The sequence below is a fragment of the Lygodium microphyllum genome, chromosome 5 (assembly GCF_053477565.2).
Source record: "Lygodium microphyllum isolate KBCC chromosome 5, Lygodium_microphyllum_v1.1.10, whole genome shotgun sequence".
In the NCBI taxonomy this organism is placed as follows: Eukaryota; Viridiplantae; Streptophyta; class Polypodiopsida; order Schizaeales; family Lygodiaceae; genus Lygodium; species Lygodium microphyllum.
Window position 1 is genome coordinate 89628220 of NC_141139.1, and position 12448 is coordinate 89640667.

Here is a 12448-nt window from a genome sequence, read left to right on the forward strand (position 1 = left end):
ATATCTATGCATGTTCAACCTTTGAATCTTGGCAACTCTACCACCAAAATACTCTACTTTGGCCAACATATACATGAGCAAGGGATTACAACTGTAAGTAATGCAAAGAATCAAAAATTTCATATTATAATATAGAACCTAGCATAATCTCAATCCTTGAATCTATGAATGTCTCAAATATGCTTGGACTCCTCATGAAAGGAAGCCCTACCATGTGGTAATAACCATTCAAGGATTTGATGGTTAGAGATGATCCTGTAGTATAAACAATGCAACTTAGCCTCTTAGCTACACCTATTCTGCGAGCCTTATGGGTCAACAACTTTTGGAAAAGAATAGAGTGTCATGCCATCCTCTTGATGGAAGTCCTATAGGGACTCTATTAGATGAGGAATCGTTCATATGAGAGCTGGAGGTAGCCTAAGGGAACACAACAACTAGGATATATCATAGTCACAATCGACTACTCATCAAAATGGGTTGAGGCTAGGGCCTAGAGGGAGAATGATACACATACTAATACAAAGTTTTTATGGGATCAATTCATTTCTAGATTTTTCTACCCCATCAAAATCATGAATGACTAAGAAACCCAGTTCTTGAATTGTAATGTCCTATGCATCAATATATGAGTATTAATGTGAACCTTGCACGTGAATGAGGACCAAAAGTAAATGTTAAAATTTAACATGATATCTCTTTCCAAGTTCTGATCATCTATTGTAACCTCCCTCTAATCATGTCCTCTCCAAGCTAATCAAATGATGCCTCCTCATTCTCATTAGCATGCACATAAACTCTAATGACTCCACCATGTGACTTGATCCCATTAATCAACTACACAATCACTACAATTGAAGGAGCCTCCAATATAGTCTACAAAACTAATTCATAAAACAAAGGCTATATAATAGCCTTAAAACATAAGCTATTAATATTACATATCGTCAATTTTTATTACTTAGGTAATATGACATTGTTCACAAAGAGAGAGGGAGAGGCAAAGGGAGAGGGGTGTGTGTGTGTTGGGGGGGGGACACACACACACACACACACACACACACACACACACACACACACACACACACACACACACACACACACACACACACACACACACACACACACACACACACACACACACACACACACACACACACACACACACACACACACACACACACACACACACACACACACACACACACACACACACACACACACACACACACACACACACACACACACACACACACACACACACACACACACACACACACACACACACACACACACACACACACACACACACACACACACACACACACACACACACACACACACACACACACACACACACACACAGAGAGAGAGAGAGAGAGAGAGAGAGAGAGAGAGAGAGCAAAGGATATTTCAAGGCATACTCATATACCTCTATGGTACCCTTTATATTCCTCCTCTTTCCCATCTACCATAATTATCAAATCCCTCATCATCTACTTCTATTCTGTAAACATCCCACCTCACCCCCAACCCCAACCCCCTAGTTCCTAGTTTTTCCCAAGATTGGGACCCCCTATCCTCTCCTCTCTACCTAAACAACATTTTTTGCTTAAACCTATATTTGCCTGATGAAGCATCTTTCAAAGTATTCAAGCATCCTATCTTAGTACAAAGAGCACACTCCCATAACAAGATTCACTCTTTCAAGATCATCATCAAATCTAGCTACACCATCTACTTGCCTCCATACCAATATTTGATCTTTCAAGTTCATCACCTAATCTATCCACACCATCTATGCATCCCTCATTTCCTTCCTATGTTTAGATTTGAGGACACTTCAAGTTTCAAGATTGACAAAGGCCCAAAGGGAGTAGGATGACTTATCTAACAACAATAAAGTTCATGCACTCATGATGGCCCCAAAATGACAAATCGTGGGAGCAAGACAAGAAATAACACATGGAAGAGATATCCTATTATAACAACCAAAGAAAAGCAGCTGTCAAAGTTCAAGCATATTATGATGTTTTGCAACTTTGGTGGCGGATTCTAAGGCTGACCTCTAGGAGGGAATTTTCAAAAGGAGTATCTCTCCCATGATAGAATTAATTCGTGCATTGCATAGTAGTTCTATGATAGTTAGAAAAAATTTCATGCTTATAATGGTAGTATGAATATTGGACAAGGAAATAAATAAACCCAAAGTTCTATGATAGGAATATTGTTAAAATTCCTTCTTCACTTTATGCTTAATAATATATTAGATTGAATTTAATTTAGATTACCCTTAAATTAAGTTAGATTCAAAAAGGATCCTATGTCCATAACAATTTTATTTTGAAATCATAAAAGAGTTAGTTAAGGGAAATAAGGACATCCTAATTAGATGTAACCCTTATTACAAAACTGAAGACAAAAGATAGACAAAGCAGATTAATTTGGAAGGGATTGTACATGTTGAAAGGATTCCTTTTGATGATCCTTATGAAAAGAAACTCTCTATAGCCTTAATAAGTCACATAGTTAAAATTATATATCCATAAAGGAAGACTATGGTTCAAAGCCGAATCATAAAGATCATTAAGTCTAAGTCCTTGAGTTTAGAACAATAAGGGATTCCCAAGGAAAGGAAATCAAACCTTACTTAAGATATAAAAAAAAGAAGCAAGAATTTCAAATTCTCTCCAAGGGTCTAGGTTAATGCCTTCCCTAAGTTCATGAAAGCTCAATCAGTCAAGTGGAGCCATAAGCTAGAAGAATAGCACCTAGAATAGATTCTAATACATAGATTGTATTTCAAAGATTGTTTGGCATATTAGAAAAGATTGCTTAATTATTTTTCCTAATGATTATGTATTCTAATTAAAGTTTTTAACAACATAGGTTGAGCTTTGGATACACACTAGGCCTCCTCCAAGGTTAGTTATGGAGCCCTTCACTAAGGGATTGTTTTGGTTGCTCCAAATGCTAAGACTGGCATTGGACACGAGAGGTCCCTTAGTACGGAAAAGATGTTAGCTAAGAGGTGACAAGGATGCCAAGGGTGTCTAATTGTAGATTCCTTAGATGTCAATGATTATTCTAATCCCCTATAGGCTCGAGATGATTCTCTAGGAAGACCCTAATACTAACTAAGGCTAGATTGGTGGTTTCCTACCTTTGGGAAAAGTCCTATACATGGACTATTAAATTAATGCAATAAAATAAAAAAATAACTTTAAATAAATGCTTTTCTTGAAAATATTACTTTCCATTATGTTCCTGCTTGTGATTAAGTTACATGAATAAACCATATTCTTAATGAGTTAATTAAGGAATATGTTTTGATGTGTTGAACTAAATATTGTAGACAATTATAACAAGCAAACCACCAATGAAAGGGAAGTGGAAGGGTTGATACCCAACCTATTTTTCCTATGATAAGTTAGTCTCAATTAATAGAGAGATTCATTTCAGAAGTAATAGATTAGGAGCATTTAAGAAGGGGTGAATGTTCATTATAATAAGAACTTGTCAATGATCCTAATCTTGTGTCATTTTAGGGGCTAGAGGTAAGACTTTCTCTTGTGGGAAAAGGGTTCAATAGTTATCTCCCCATCATTTTTCAACCTCTTTGAACCAAGTGTCACATGGGTCTGCTTTCGTTTGGGTTGACTTGCATAAGTAGTTGCCTATATGCTAGAAAAATCATTAGGTGACCTTAGAAGTTATCTAGGAAGCTTGTTACAAATCATTCCTTGTAGGGATGGAGTGAAGCTTCCTCTACAAGGGTAGACTCAAGAGACCCTAGGCGACAAAGTTCAGATGTTCTAAGGGAGCTTCTAATGGTGTTGCCTAGATCTATCTCTTGATGGTGTACCAAAATTGTGCTATCAAGGGTTCACTAGATAGAACCCATCACACATTATACTAGATCCAAAGAGGAAATTGTATTTATGAAACGTAGGTAGAACTATTTGCAAGCCTATATAACATACAATGGATCATTCAAAATGATGAAGCTGGAAAAGATTCCTAGTGTTCTAGGCTATGCTCACTTCTATTATGCACTCTCTAGATTTTTCTTGGAGAGATCAATTTATGTGGATCCTTAGATGCATTTAGAATCCTTCTCCTTTGTACCAAGAACAATATTGGATGTTGTAGAGGCCAAGACCCACGGACCGCTTATTGTTCAAGTGTTCCAAGCCGTGTACTAATGGCTACCTCTCACATAGCCGACGTGCTATTCATCTCTACGAGTGTAGTGAGATTACCTCCATGCCTGATCTATTTGCCTCCTCTCCCGAGCACTCCAGTAGCTCCACAATCCAAGTGCAAGCTTCATGCATGCTCCATCCTCAAGCTCCATGTTCCAAGCTCCATTACCACGAGCAAGATAAGATAAGAGAAGAGAAGAGAAGAGAAGAAGAGAGGAGAAGATAGAGAGCTTCTCCACCACGGTCCCTCACCCTCACACACTCACTCTCTCACACTCCCTCTTTCAAGCACAAGCTCAAGCAAGCAAGGACAAGAAGAAGAAGAAGAGGAGGAGAGCTAATTTTGGCCATACACAAGAATGAGCTTCTCATTAACTTTTTAACTTTATATACAAAACCCTAAATCCCTTTTGGGTGATCATCCCCTTATCCCCTTTTTTACATGGGCGGATGTGGCTTAGGCCCTTTTTCCCATTGTCCTCCTATCTTCCTAGCTTCCTTCCTACCGCCCATCTACCTTTACAATTTGCACCGGTGAGAGTGGGTGAGAGACCGACACTCTTAAAATAAATCATGATGCGCCCATGGGGGATTCACTAGTAGTAATAAGGAGACGTCACCTGCATGCAATAAATATATGAAAATACCCATTATCTACCCCTATTTATGGGACCTTACCTTATAAAATGTACCTTCCTTCCCTTAAATAAACCCCCTCCCTTACACTCACGTGGTACCATACAGTAAACCCTAGTGGACCCCCCCGGGCCTTGTGCTCTTTTACAAAAGTATTGACTTGCACTTTTTCTTGTGCGCCTTTCTCCTTGATTTAGGACTTTTATGCACTTCTTGTGTTTCCATGTTTTTCTTGGTACACATTCGTCTTCCTTTTCACTTTTTCCTTGGACTTGCCTTGTGCTTTAGATTTTCCGGATTTTCCACCTTGTTCATCTAAGGGTTAACCTTTCCCCCTCCTAGACGAGTGCCAGTCCCATGGCACTCACCGTTGTAGGTAGTAGGCTTTGGCATGCACCGAAGATGTGGGTGGAAGGGACTGATGTGGTTTGCCTTGGAGGAGTTTTGGTGAGGGTGCAAATGAAGGTCATTGGTTGGGGCCACGTTGTTGTATTGGTTGACTAGTGATAGGGTTGTTGAAGATGGTGAGAGAGCTAGTTTTTGTTGGGAGTTGCAGTCATGGGTTGGCATAGGTGTTGATGTTCTGGGGATTCTACGGGCAACGATTCTTTGGTGGGCTTGTAGGATGATAAAGGATAAGAAATTAGAGTTGAGTGTTGACGAAGAGTTGATGGTACTTTTGATGGAGTCTTCAATACCTGCACAATTGAAAACCTCTCACATGTCATCTCTCCCTCGAGATAGTGCTAGTCTTCTTATTGTGGTGTACAAGACGTAGTTTAATTAGTTTGGGAGACAGGTCAAACTCTAGGTAGGCCGAGAGTATTGTCTTACACTTGAGGACCCAAACTGTGTATAGATTGTGGTGCAGATATTATGTGAGTGCTTGTGCATACTTAGATAGTATGTAGTTAGAAGACTGTGGGTGTGGTTCCTCGTAGCAATGTGTGGATGAAGCAAGGATAAGTACACTTGAAGGCTTCTTGAGACATCATTTGTGATTTTGACAACACGATGTAGCATACTTGAGCTCATTGACGCCTTAGATTTTTGTAACTGGTGGCTACGGGTAGTGGTTGAAGAGTACAATGTACTTTCCATGGTCTTCCATGCCTTGCTTACCACTATTGATTTCAATGGCACTGAGATGGAGTGCGAAAAAAATTTGTGTGAATGGATCAGGGTGACAAGTCTACCCTAGGCATGACAAGCTCCCTAGGTATATCCTACCCTTGATGTGCCCTGAACAATTGTGGGGGATGTGTAAAGGGCTAGGGGAGTAGGGACGGAGCCAGTCAACCAAGATCACTAGACGTACCTAATTTGAGGACCCTTAGGTGTTGTGTTGTGATCATAAGTGCTTTTGTTTTTCTTTTCTTTTCTTTTTGTTGTCACTTTTTTTTTGGATAAAACAACCAATCCAATATATTGAGGCTATAAGCCTTTCATTTGGATTAAGAAATGTCGAGATCCAAAGTCACAAAGATGATTGTGTTACTAGCCTTGATGCTAGAGGAACAATTGTCGAGATGGAGAGATACACTTGAGATTTTACAAACCTCTTTGTAACATGTGAAACTTTAGTACGATTGAGATAGCAATTGGAGTGAGTTGTGCATGGACAAGGAACAAAGCATTTGGCGAATTGAATCCTGGTTAATGAAGAAACGTTTGTCATTGTTAAGGGCGTGGCTCCTACCCCGATGTAGAGTTTGGCCAAGGAAGAGGGAATAGCCGATGACCATGCTTTCAGCCATGCTCAAATGCAATGTGTGCTTTTTGTAAGGGTGATTTTCTCTTCCTGTGGGGATTCTGTCATGGCTCTTTGTTCTTGGCATTTCTGTCACTTTCTCCATAATGGTTCTTTGTGGGGTTGGTGGTCTTTGGGGACTTGGACATTGAACACTTTCGTACAGAGACCTATGTCATCCTGCATTCACTTGGCAACTCGTGAGAGTACATGCAAGTCATATGCTTCAACCATAATGGACAGGTGTAGCTCAAAGAGACATCACTTATTTGAATCCCATGGTGTTGACTTTGATGCATATCACCTGCGCTTGATTATCATTGCTTGTGTGTGTGCTGGCTTTGCTTTTTTGGTATTACCTATACATAGTCACAAAACACATTTTTTATTTATATACATGTTTATAAATCCATGTCACTTCATGAGGATAAAAACCAATTGTAGAACTCAGGATTGTATTGGAGTGTGGCACACACATCTAGTACTCGTGGCAGCCTACTTAATAACAACATATATTTTGCAACATCGAGTAGCATGGTACCTTGTTCGAGTCTACTGGCAACATGTAGCTCCTCCTTAGTGAGAATTTTATTAACCACAGAGTTCTCATGGTTAGTTTCGGCTAAGTCCATACCCCAAATGGCAGTCAGGTACTTGAAAGAAAGTTGGCACCACATAGGTTGGGGGCTCCGAGTTTGGCCATTGTAGCATGGTTTTCAACCCAATGTTTTTCAAATTGACTTTGACCCTCTGATTGTTTCTCTAGTTGCTCTATCTATAAGAGATTTGGTTGGCAAAGCACATCGTTGAATGTCACAGTTAAGCATAGTTCGCCGGCCTCCTCGTTAGAGATGAGTTGCATGCGTTCATGTAGGAGCTTGTCATAGTGCTTGTTCAGATATTCTTGCTCTTCCCAGGATAGCGGGTATGGCAAGTATTCCTCAAGTTGCTCCCTAGGGAATGTGCCCATGTCTGCAAGGACGTAGAAACATGCGAATAATTTGAGTTTAGCATCCAACTCAGTGAAGCACTCTGTGACACTCCTATGTTCTATGAAGGCTTGCTCTATTGCTATCTCATGCAAGGTTCTTGGAGTTTCCCTAGGCTTTAACATAGCTAGGGGACTCGGGCCTAGATGAGAAAGATTGGTCAATGGTAGGATTGCTTATGTTTTCAGGGTTTTCATGTTTCTCGTGAGGCTTTGCGGCTATTGTGTCATGGTTCTCCTCGGATGTGACTGGTATAGTTTTGTCACCCTGTTGTGATAGTGTTGTATCCACTTTTGATTGGTCAATGTAAGTTCTATTGTCGGTGGATTGAGTGTTGCAAGTAACCGTTGATGGTAATGGTTGCTTTGATTTTTCAAAACACACGGATGTGTCTAAGGTTTCACCGTCATTAGGAGAGATGGAAATGGGTTCATTGGTGGATGGACTCGATGATTTATTCATCGGCTCTTTAGCGCTCTTGGTCTCAATCTTCTTGGTGTCTACAACTACTTGCAACTTCCATTGCTTTTGTTGTTTTCTCCTCTTTTTCTTGGGAAATTGAGGTATATCCTTTAAAAATTTAGGACCCTGAACTAGGTGAATAGTTGATGTGCTTGGTTGGGACTCAGTATTCTCTTTCTCTAGTGTGTCCTCATCATGGGACATAGTTGCAGCCTACTAAATAGTCTCACTAGGTTGTGAGGGTACAATTGCCTCTCTTTTTGGAGAGTCGGGGGCTCTTCAGCTAATTTCCCTCCATCTAGTCCCTCATCCAACTGCATTGGCAGTTGCTCTTGGTCGGGCATTTGCTTTAGACTCTTTTCCTTGCCCATTGCAACATGCCTCCATTACTTCTTCTCAGAGTGGGTGTTGTGTTTAGAGTTGTTTTTCTCTTGCTATGGAGGTTTGAACGACTCTAGTGTAGAACCAAGAGATGGTTTAGGGTTCCTACCATGTAGGCTTGGATGAAACCAACTAAAGAATTCAGGGTTGTATTGAGTGAGGCAGAAGACATATGCACTAACGTCAAGCACCATGCTCCATACTCCTAGCCTGCTAGCCACGTGTAGATCTTCTTCTAGAAGCAATTTATTATATAAGGGATGTTTTTGGACAATGGCAGAAAGCTCGACCTCATGGACCATTGACAACACTCTTAATGAGGTTAGGGCAACATACATGGGATCATGTCATGATGTCCAAATGGCTTTTCTTTGCTCAGTGAGTGTCATTAGTCAATGGCCAATTTTGGCTGCCAAACTTTAGTTGGAGTACCATTTTTGCACAAATTTACCTTGTGCTTTTCCTTTTTGTTTGATTTCTTCAAGCTTTTCCTTGTTTGTCTCACATTGAGTAGTATAGAGTGAGGGTATCAAGTGCAATTCTCTAGCTATGACTTTTGGGATGTCCTTTATGACTTCTTCAGTGATAGCTACATAGTAGGAGCAAACATATTGTTGCTTGTCCCACGTCAAGGGTTCGGCTATGAGCTTTGTGTCCTCTAGTGTTGGCCTTCCAATGTCCACATGGACGTATGCACGTGTGATGGCTATCAACTTATGATCAAGCTTCATCATACACTTCATCTCTGGTTCATTGGTCAGATGTGTCAAAAGATGCAGATCTAGAGCATGGAAGATGCTATGGTAGATGGAAGATGAAGACCAAACTCATGATGACATAGACAAGTAGAGACAAACTCTTTCACAAGAGAATTAGGTTCCAAGATGGAAGATTGGACTCATAAACACAATCTTGTGTAGCACTAACAAAGACAAGACACTTAAGTGAAAGTACAAAGCATCATGACATTGTATTCATTCCATATGAAAAGTGGTAGTCAAGTACAATGCTTTATAATTGTTGGATGGTAGTAGTTTTTCCTTTCTATGCATATGGGATTCTTGCAGCATGCATGTTCTAAGCCCAAAACTGCTCATACAAAGAGGCCACAGTGGGTGTGATTGTAACTATCTCAACACCCCTCCTCAATCACAACCGGAAAGTACAAAGTGTGTAGAGGCTTTAGTGAGAGCAACACCTGCAAAGTGTGGGCACACCATAAACATGGTAAAACACCAGGGGATATCACAAAAAAGGCTAAGTGTGGGTACCACAAACATGATGGTCATCCAAAGGCTATAACAAGGGCCTCACAAAGTGTAGAGAGGCTGTAGTACATGGATACATGAGGAGTTCACAAGCTTATGATAAGAAGCATTAGGGCTAGGCATTACAAGGCTAAAAGGTCTAGTAAAAAATTGGGTCAAGGACTGTCATGCCCTTGCAAATTTCAGTATTTTTTTTGCATAGATCTTCAATTTATTGTAGGCCTTCTTGTCGGTGTAGTCCAGCTTTCTCTTTTTGATCTTGTACTTGTTCTTCACTTTGCTCTTTTGGTCATTTTCTTCATGGTCTTCTTTGCTTGTACTAGTCTTTATGTCCCCCTCAAGCAAAGATATCATTGTCTTTGAGGCAACAAAAATAACTTAAAACTTTTGCATTTTCATGTCTTCAAGGCCTTCACATGGGTACATTGAATATAGGTAGCTCCATGTCTTCATGTAGGTAGAGTAACATCCTCTACGTAGTACAAGTGAGTAACAAGAGTAGTTGTGTCACCCTTGATAGCATGTGTCCACATGAAAAACTTCATTTTGGTCATTGAGTATTAGCTTTAAATCTGAGATAAATCTGTAGTGAGTTTATTCTTGAATATGCTAACAAGCACAAGTGACGGGGCAGTATCAAATCCCACTATGTAGTATCAAAAGATACTATGGTTTTGAAGATGGTGATTCTTGTTGCTTGATGTTTGATGTTACCCCTTCAGCTTGAAAACCCTCCTTGATGGTAAATCAATTAAATATTTACTAGAAGATTGAGTGTTATAGTAGATCTTGAATGGTAGGACCTCTACTTGACTGAAAAGAGTGAGAAATTGAAGAGCTTGAGACTTGTAGTAGCAATGATGTTGTCCCACATTGAGCTTTGATTTCGCCAAATCTTCCAAAGCTTGATGATTGGTTGATGAAATATTTGCTAAACACTGATTGATTACTTAGTTCAGAGTGCTAGGAGCTTGCGTGTGCCAAGAGGAGTGAGAAAATGAAGAAAATTGAAGCTTTAAGTAATCTTGGCTATGGCTTCCTGGATTAGGGTTTTGACCCAGACCTGGTTTTCACTGATTTTAGGAGCTACATTGGATAATTTTGAAAAAAAAATTAATGGAAATTAAGCTCTCTTTATGCTCTATAAAAGCCCTATGATCGATGCAGAGTCATCATGTGCAAAGCAAACAAATGCAAGCAGGCAAAATTTCGGACAGTAATGAAAATTTTTGATAATGTTGGGCTGAAACAGCACCAATGTTGGGATGTGATGTGCCAAGAAGGTGCGCCTGAAGTCAAAGAAGATTCCCCTAGAAGGAATCGTGATGAATAATGGCTTGTAGTGTGAGATCCAGGGCCTCCAATGTAACTAGGTATTGCCTGGCTATGGAGACCACATAGGACAGAACTTGAGAGAAAGGACAATGCTGAGTAATAGATAGGGTAATATCAAGTTCTTATGTGATGTAGAGTAGCCTTGGGATCAAGGAATAAATCTTTAAAAGGGAGCTTGGAGAGATATGCCATGTAGAGAAAGTTATAGAAGCTTGAAGGAAGATAGGTGTAGAACTAGCTATGGCTGCCAAGGTGGAGCAAGTGGAGATGAATTGAGGGATAAGCTCATTGAGATAACTTGAGGTTAAGAGGGACTTAGAGAGTAAAGAAGGGAGTCATGCCATGCCCGACTGGGTTTTGATACCATGTCAAAAGACACAAATCTAGAGCATGGGAGATGCTATGGCTGATGGAAGATGAAGACCAAACTCATGATGACATAGACAAGTACAGACAATTAGGTTCCAAGATGGAAGCTTGGACTCATAAACACAATCTTGTGTAGGACTGAAAAAGGCAATACACTTAACTGAAAGTACAAAGCATCATGACATTGTATTCATTCCATATGAAAAGTGGTAGTCAAGTACAATGCTTTATAGTTGTTGGATGGTAGTAGTTTTCCCTTTCCGTGCATATGGGATTCCTGCAGCCTGCATGTCCTAAGCCCAAAAGTGCCTCATACAAAGAGGCCATGGTGGGTGTGATTGTAAATATCTCAATAAGATGCGCCATCTCCTTGGCCAAATCTTTGAGAGATTTCTCCTCAATCCTAGGCTTTAGGTACTTTGGAAGTGCTGGAGGTGACAAGGATGTTGGTTGCAACATCTCTTCTACAGGTAAATTGCTAAGGACACGTTCCGCAAGGGGCATCGTCACGGCCAAAGGTTGTGAGTGCTATGATTCCTAATTGGAAGTAGTAGTGGCTAGTTCAGTGGATTGGCTACTATTGGTAGACTGCGATGTCAAGTCCTTAAGCAGATTGGAAGTGGTCATGTCTTTTTTTGCCATTTTTGCATTCACTTGTGCAAATCGAGCATGAGTTGAGCTAGTCACAGTGGATTGCATAGGCACATCCTTAGGCTGAGAGCTAAGGGTGGTATCATGTATTGCATCTTGGACATTTGGATGCTTAGATGCAGACAGATATTGGGATTGAGCAGTTTTACTAGACAATTGTTGTTGTGCTTCTTGTGTCCATTTAGGGAAGGAAGGTGTAGGAGATTTGGGACCCCTAAGTGGCTGGATTTGCCCGTGGCTATTAGACAATTTTTCCATTTGCTTTATTGAGCAATCAGCCTTATCATAAGCAACATTGTGCTTGTGGTGCTCCTTATCCTCTTGGGAAGTCAAAGGCTCCTTGGGCACTAGTGGCTTTTGTCGACGGTTACATGTGATATCCACTTGTTAAACATGCTAGGC